Below are 8,969 nucleotides of genomic sequence, written 5' to 3'. Positions count from 1 at the left end.
AGAGAGAGAGAGAGAGAGAGAGAGAGAGAGAGAGAGAGAGAGAGAAGGTCAATGGCATGCGGCCTTGGCCTTCTAAAGGACATAGCTTTTATTCCCCCACCCAAAAACTGGTTTATCACTGGATGCTAGAAGACAAGGACATGGATGGCTCTCCAGGGCCTTTCCATCTTGAATTTGAATGAGCTTGGCTGCGGGCGAATCAATAGCCATCTTTGCTTCATGCTTCTCAGCTGCCCTAATATGCTTCTCAGATCAACACTGCTGTTAAAACATGAGGTGGAGGGCAAATGCTTTGTGTTGGAAAGATGGTCACGTTTCCACCCCAGCTCCATTCAGTCTAACTCAGAATCTCAGTGTAATGCTGTTGCTGAGGCTTGAGTCTGGTGAGGCTAGGAGGTGAGAGTAAGTAGTTTACATCCTACATTTCAGAAACCAGAAAGCAGCTTCTCTGGAGATGCTCCTCTTTATCTGGAAGATCCTGTGTCCTGGACATGAACAACCTGAAGAGATAGATGAGAAGCAAGGTTTTCGATACCCAGCCAGCCTCAAAGCCAGGTTCAAAGGCGATTTTCTCCAGAAGAGGTAATGTTGCTTTCCTTCTTTCCATATTGCCCCAGAATCCTGAAGCCCTCTCTAGAGCAAGCCCTGTTATTAGTTGGGCATATATCCTTCAAGGTTCTCTTTGTGCATATCCAGACATGCATCTGTATATATACTGGAAAATGCAATGTTTTTCTATAAATGCTATCACATTTCATTCTACAACATTTCCCATTTCTAAAACTCTATGATTCTTCAATGTTACTGGGATTCAGAAATACTTGGAAGACTTACTTGTTAAATAACAGATTTCTATTTTTTTTAAATAAAAAGTTTCATTTATTTACTTTGTGTGTGTGTGTATGTGTGTGTGTAGGATTGGGGGAGGGGAGGAGAGAGAGGGTGAGAGGGAGGGAGAGAGAATATGTCTCACAGAATGTGTGTATGGAGGTCAGAGGACAAATTTTTCCCTTTCATCATAGAGGTCCCAGTGATAGAACTCATGTCTCAGGCTTAGCAGCAAGCACCTTTATCCATTTCGGTGTCTTGCTAGCTCTAAAGCTGTTCTCACTTACAGAGTTTCTTATTCAGTAGGTCTAGGTTAGGGCTCAAGAATTGACTTTTCTGAAATATTCTCAGGTGAACTGAAGCTGCTGGTCCAAGGACTATACTTCCAGAACAGCTGACTAATTCAAATAGTATACTTGGAGATTTTCCTGTGAATACTTTTCATTGGTTGTTTTTTCCCTTTCATTGTTAAAACTGCTGGATAGCATTCCACAGTAGCATTTTATACATAGACAATCTATCATGTTTACCTTGTGTCATTCTAGGTAGCAATCCTCTCTTCAACCATTTGCTTTTTATTATCCCCCATATGTTCACAATAGATTGAACTTTATGTGGGAAAATATTGAGTCTTTTGTCTCTCTATCCCTTAAGAGTGGTTTTCACAGAATACACACTCAATGAAAGAGAGACCAAGAGATTTAATGGATCATTTGACACTGAGTGGGTATATGGGTTTGGGGGGAGATTCAGGAAGATTTCTAGATATTTGAGACCTCCGTTTTACTCTGATGTGCTGGTGTTATACTGATAGGCATTGTGTGTTGGAGTGAGGACCAGAGGTAGAACATTGTGGAAAAGGCTAGAAAGATGATTCCTACATCTTTCCTTACCTCTTCTTCCCACTCCATCTTTCACTGTTCTGCATCCTTCACACACACACACACACACACACACACACACACACACACACGCACAGCAGTGACTATATGATGGCAAAAGAGATGCTGCTAAGATGCTAAATATTTAATAGTTACATGTTATCAGAGACAGAAATCATTCATATTACACATTAATATTATCATCTGAGAGAATGGTACTGGGAATGGCATTTGTGTTAAAAAATCTGGAGGTCTGATATGCTCTGAAACTCAAAACTGCTTGTTTGCATAATGATATAAGGTTCCAAAGCCTATGCAATTATTGCAAAATCTGAAACACTTCTGATCCCATAAATTTTGGAAAAAGGACACTAGACCTGTACTCATTTTATACTCTGAATTTAACATTTTTCATCTGAGACATGTAAGGCATTCTTAGCGCTTTGGTCCTTATCTCTTCTGCCAAGAGTGTGATAGTTGGCTCTCAGAGAAACATTTGCAAAAGTCATATGCAGATACCTGACATATTTCCATTGGATGTGCAATATGTTTTCTTCTGATCAGTCACATTTCTTTACTAAGGCATGGATTATAATCCTCTGCTTATAGAATGAAGTAATGGAAATCACATATTCATAGAATTATTATTAATATGATACCATACTAAAATTTGAGGGGCACAGAAGAATTCTAAGGTGATATTTCTGTTCCCCACAGGTTTATGTTAGGTGGGAACATCAGGCATTTATATACAAACTATTCTAACATAATGATGAATCATTAAAATCCATATGTACAGCATAAATCTGTTGGATCTATAGTAGCCACCATCCACATCAGATACTGACAAAGATTTTCTATTTGGCAAGGTGTGGACAGAATTCTGAACCCTCTCAGTCCATCTGCATACTTGTAAACTACAGTTTCAGCAAAGTGGCCTGGTAAGTCAAGTGTCTGATCACCTAGCCTCTACAGCAAGAATCCTCTTTAGCAAGAATCCTGTTAGGTTGGTTTGACCAGAATCCTCTGAACCTCTGATGATTCAACCTAGTAATTTTCCATCCACTGTCCCTTACTTTGTTTCCTGGCTCCAAATTCCTAGACTGTATTTGTAGTCAAACCTAATCTCTCCCCTAACACACACTGAAAATCCACTTGTTTGGGACCTATACCATTGCAATGGTCCCAAATAAAATCTTATTATGCTTTAACAAATGACACTAATTTTTTAAAAAATGTTTATTATTATTATCATTATTGGTATTATTAAATTATGTGTATATGTGTGTCTCTGTGTGGGTATGTATATGTGAACACAGGTGCCCTTGGTATCTGGTAGAGGGTGTCAGATCTCACAGAGCTAGAATTACATGATGGGAATGATGGGAACTGAACTCAGCTCTTCTACAAGAGCAGTTTCACTTTTAGCTACTGACCATTTTGTACAGCCTCAACCGCTAAATAGTTAAATAAGAACTGAAATGTAACTATGTCCAGTAAAATATATAAAATACACAGAAGATTTCAGACTTAGAACAGAATAAATAAGTGAACGTAGAAATATTATGATTTTTTGTTTTTATTGCCTGATGGTGTGGTGGCTTCACTTAGGAGGCTGAGACAGGGAGATCAAGAGTTTGAGGACAGCCTAGGCTACATAATGAGCTCCTGAATGCCTATTATGTTCAGAAACAGTCTGAACTACGTGATGAGAATATTTTATCAAAAACCAAAGCTGTGAGGACAACTCAATAGTAAGGTGTTTGCCTAGCATGCACACAGCCCTCCATTGAATCCCCATGACTACAGGCAGATTTAGTTCTACTCATTTTATGCTGAAATTATAAATTTAAACATGTTAGGTTAAAGAAAATATATTATTAAATTTACTCCACCCATTTTACACATTAAAATATGCTTATTAGATAAATTAAAGATATTTCTATGGCTCACATGATCATCCTGTTAAACAGAGCTTGTATAAATAATGTGGTATAGGACTTCAAATAAAGAAAAGTCTAATGAACTAGGAATATCCCAGAGGAGATGCGAATCTTGTTCACAAATGATGCAAACATAACTAGTTCAGCTTAAACACTCATGTGTTGTGTGTACACAAAGATGGGGGACTTGACTAGCTCGTATAACTGGCACTTATATGTAACAGATTTGAAATTCGAACCTCAAATACTATGTCAAATAAAGAACAGAGACAGTTTGAATACTCCTGATTCTGTTTGAGCCCCAGACTCACAGTGCCCTAGATACGCAAGCCAAGCAGCAAAATCAGAGATTCGTTTTCCTCCAGCTTCAGTAGACAATTCCAAGAGAGGAATCCTAATTAGTCTGTGTGATGGTACCCTTTGCTACTGGTGGGACCTGTGGCGGTGGGGGCCAGAACTCTCTAATTGCAAACTTGACTAGAGTCGCTTAGAGAGGAATTAGGAAACCCTATGTGAAAGGCAAAAATCAGCATGTACAGTAAGCAGGACTATACATAGGTAAATGTAATTAAGATAAAAATACAAATGTACTTTAGATAAGCTAATGTGCCCCATAATGCCAATGACCTCTTTTGAGGATTCAGTTTTCGTTCTTTCTTCTTAGTCAAAGGAATATTTTTTTTTATGCAACAGTGTTTTAATTCTAAATTAATGACAGTGACTCAAAAGTACACTGTTGGGTATTTTAGGATATGTGCACAGAGGAAGCATGGCTCTGTCTCCACAGCCGACCCGCAAAGCTATTGATCTCGGCTTTGTGCTCTCTGAGGCGCACTGTCCCTCTGCTGTAAGACCTTAGTTGCTTTCATCACACCATTTTCCTCTTGTAAATAAAAGTTCNTGTGCAGTTCACCATGCCCCAACATGAATGGGTAACAACCAGATNCAAATGCTTCTGGCTTCTCCATCTAAGTTGGTTTTCCTGGGTGGTTTCTGCAGGACTTGCTCCAGCTTCACATGGGGTAGGTGAAGGACCCGGCTAATGAATGGCAGTGTGTGGGGAAATTGTGCTGGCAAGCTATGCTTGTCCCTGGTGTCCTCGGAGGCCACATCAGGCCTTGGGCTTGTATGTAGCACTCCACAGCTGCTGTTTACATAATTCTACATGGTGTCTTCACAGTCCATATACCCAGTGTTTAAATACTTGGCTTAGAATAGATTCCAGAGGAGACCTCACTCGCTCCGTGTGTCCTCACATGCTGAGCCATTAAAATGCAAGCTTGCAACCATTCCTTCTCTCTGACTCAACCTTTCCTCCCCTTTAGTGAGCCAATGTAGTGCAGGGAGAAGAAAAGATTTATATCCCTCTCAAGTCCAATACGGGCATTGCCATTTGCCTCATAGTAAACACTGATAAAATACTTAAGGGTTTGAATCTCAGTTTTTTCATCTACATATGGGTAGAAGAACATCTACAAATTTGTCAGGAGAATTATGTGTGGCAATCTATATAGTAGGTGCCTAATAAATCATCCTTTAAAACTTTTGGACAGGGTTATACTAAAATTGCATCATTTTTCCCTTCCCTTTCCTCCCTCTAAATCCTCACATGTACCCTCTCTTGCTCTCTTTGAAACCCATAGCTTCATTTTCTTTAATTGTTGTTGTTGCTGCTGCTGGTACTGTGTGTGTGTGAGTGTGTGTGTGCGTGTGTGTGTGTACACATGTGCATCTTTTTCAACACAAAGATATTACCAGATCCATGTGTATATATTGGCTGTATGTATATGATCTCAGTGCTGGCCATTTGGTATTGGATTACTCCTTGGTATGTTCTCCCAAGGAGGAGACAATGGCTCCCACTTGGAGCATTCCCTAGGTGCCTGTAGTTCTTTGTCTAGGGCTCAATCCTCGTGAGCTTTCTGCTGTCCATGAAGCATGGCTATTGGTACATCCTTGTTTAGGTTATCATTATAGGGAATATCAGTATTATAGAATAAAATGCACAACAATGCAGTAGTAAATATTTACCAACTAACTTCTTGAACTTAAAATAGATAAAGTTCCGTGATATGTTGATTTCCATGTTGTAAATTCTGCTATCATCGCAGGCATCAAGTTACCAATGTATGGTCACTGAAGACAGAATTGATATACATGGTGCTAAAATGAGCACAGAACACAGAGTTGGTGACAGATGTACATAATCAGTCCTCATCTCTCCATATCTGTAATCGAGCTTGCTCCTGGGTCATTTCTATCAGGCTGCTGTAGCCTTACTTGAAGCCATAGAACAGAATGTAAAACTTATTATTTAACAAAGATATCCCAACATGCCACAGGAGCACATGTTCCACTATCTTCATAACAGCCTTATCTGTGTTAGCCAGAAGCTGGAAAGAACCCAGATGCCCCACCACAGAAGAATGGATACAGAAAATGTGGTTCATTTACACGATGGAGTACTACTTGGCTATCAAGAATGAGGAAATCCTGACTTTTGCAGGCAAATGTATGGAACTAGAAAATATCATCCTGAGTGAGATAACTCAATCCCCAAAGGACATGCATGGTATGTACTCACTAATAAGTAGATATTAACAAAAAAGCACAGAGTACCTAGGTATAAACCATAAAACTCAAGAAGGTTAACAAGCAGAAGAGCACAAGTGAGGATGCCTCAGTCCCACTTGGAATGGAGAAGAGAGTATGATGGAGGTTGGGGAAGGACCTGGGTGGGAGAGGGCATAGGGAAGGGAAAGGGGGAACATGATCAGGTATTGAGGCAGGGAAACAGAGTGGTTGTAATCCCAAATACAGTCCACGGAACTCAAAAAGGTCAACAAGCTGAAGTGCCCAAGTGAGGACACCTCAGTCCCACTTGAGAGAGAGAAGAAAGCAATCATAAGTGGGGAGGGAAGGAGGGACCTGGGAGGGAAAGTAGATGGGGGTGAGGGAGGGGGAGACAGGAACCTGATCTGGTATTGGGTGAAGGAAAAGGACTGAAGCCCTGAGGGCCAGCAGAAAGAATGGAATCAGGCAACCTTGGGAGGTAGGAGGTGGGGGGACCCTCCAGGATGTACCAGAGACCTGGGAGGTGAGAGACTCACAGGATTCAAAGGGAGGGACCTTAGATGAAATGCCTGACGGTAGGGAGATGGAACTTGTAGAGCCCACCTCCCGCAGAAAGACAGGAGATCAAGTGAGGGATGGGGTTGCCATCCCACAGTAAAAAGTTCGGACCTAGAATTGTTCCTATCTGAAATAACTGCAGGCACAAAAATGGAGAAGAGACTGAGGAAAAGAAGGTCCAGTGACAGTCCCAATGTGGGATCCACATCAGGGGGAGGCCCCAAGGCCTGACACTATTACTGAGGCTATGGAGTGCTCACAAAAAGGAGCCTATCCTGGTTGCCCTCCGAGAGACCCAACAAACAGCTGAAAGAGTCAGATGCAGATATTTGCACCCAACCAGTGGACAGAAGCAGCTGATCTCTGTTGTTGAATTAGGGAAGGCTGAAAGAAGCTTAGGAGAAGGGCAACCCTGTAGGAAGACCAGCAACCTCAATTAATCTGGACCCCCGAGATCTCTCAAACACTGGACAGCAAACAGATAGCATATAACAGCTGATATGAGGCCCCCAACACACATACAGTAGAGGACTTCTGGGTCTGGGTTCAGTCAGAGAAGATGCACCTAACCCTCAAGAGACTTAAAGCACCAGGGCGTGGAGAGGTCTGGTTGGGTAGGGGTGGGAGAGGTGGGGACATCTTCTTGGAGATGGGGGAGGGGATAATGACTGGAATGTTAAGAAAAAATTAAATATAATAATAATTCCTTATTATTTGCAAATATTATCCCAGAGAGTCTGTCTTATCCCTTCTCAAGATTACCCCAGATGAATCTCCTTAGCTTTCTTGGCTTTTCTGTAGTCTTGGATAAAGATAAGTAATTGCTTTGTGGTTTTAGGGCAAGTGGCTCCCAGATGAACGAAGATGAATCTTTTATTGCAAAAGTTCAAAATGGTTTTCCAGGCAAAACCAGTTTGGAGGAGCTTAAATTGAAAACAATAAGAGATCTTAATCTAAAGAAATCTTGAAACAGTTTCTCTATACCAATTTGCCTCTGTTAAAAAATACGTAACAGATTTTTATCACTAAACACCAATCAAAATGGCTACCATAACAATAGTGACACTGAAAATTCTGGCAAGGATGGAGAGAAACTGAATCCCTCATCTCTGGGAGGGATGGAAAATGGTATAGCCACTTTGGAAAATTAAAGTACAATAAGGGGGAAAGGGTCCAAGTGGAAGTGAGAATGGGATAAGAGAGAGCCATTGGGGTGTAAAAAGGGCCAAAACCAAGTTATAAGTATGTATGTGTGCACATAATTGTCAAAGAGTTAACAACAACAACAACAACAACAACAACAACAACAACAAAAGCCCAACTAAGTATGCAACTGCAATGTCTCACATTCCTGGGCATTTATCCCAGTGAAATGGAAATTTATATTCATACAGAACCTGAACAGAAATGTTCAGCACAGCTTTTATCATAGTAGTCATGGGATAAATGTTTATGAGGTTGCCCAAATTTGTATGCTGAAATCCTAATTTTTAAGAGGCATGGGCCCTTTGGCAAGTATTAGGTCATGAGGGTAGTGCTCAAATAAATAAAATACATGTACCTGAGAGAACATTTTTGCCTTCTTACAAGTGCATGAGGATACATGAAATTGGCAGTGTTTGAATTAGATAGGGTCTCATCAGTACCCAACAATCCTGACAGCCTGACCTCAGATTTCCAGCCTCAAGGACAATGAGGAATAATTCTCTGTTGCTTATCAGGCACTGTGTTCACCTGTTTTGTGCTGTTATTAAAAAATCCTCAAGACTGTGCCACATAAATAATAGATTTCTTTCGCACAGTGACGATCCATGGACCTACACAACTTCTAAGCCTACATAGTGATCACAGGTAAAATGGAAAACTCTAAGGAGGAAAAAGTCTTATATCGATGTTGTGGTATTGTATCACATCTTTTCAAGTTGTTAGCATTTGCAGAAACTAGGTAAAGTGTATGTGTGCTCTCTTGTTTTCTTATAACTATACACATCTCTGGCTTTCAATGAAAATTGCAACAAAAAAATAAAAGGCTAGGAAAAAGTCGTAAAAAAAAAAATATCAGGAGTGAGGAGGACGATCTTTGATCCCATTTGATTCCAGAGTTCTTCAGTAATCAGTCCTATTCTAGTGGGGCCCTTTAATTTCCTTGCTTCCTCCAGATGTTCTGATGTTTCAGAATAGACCT

The sequence above is a fragment of the Mus pahari genome, chromosome X (assembly GCF_900095145.1).
Source record: "Mus pahari chromosome X, PAHARI_EIJ_v1.1, whole genome shotgun sequence".
Classification (NCBI taxonomy): domain Eukaryota; kingdom Metazoa; phylum Chordata; class Mammalia; order Rodentia; family Muridae; genus Mus; species Mus pahari.
This window is presented reverse-complemented; position numbering follows the sequence as displayed.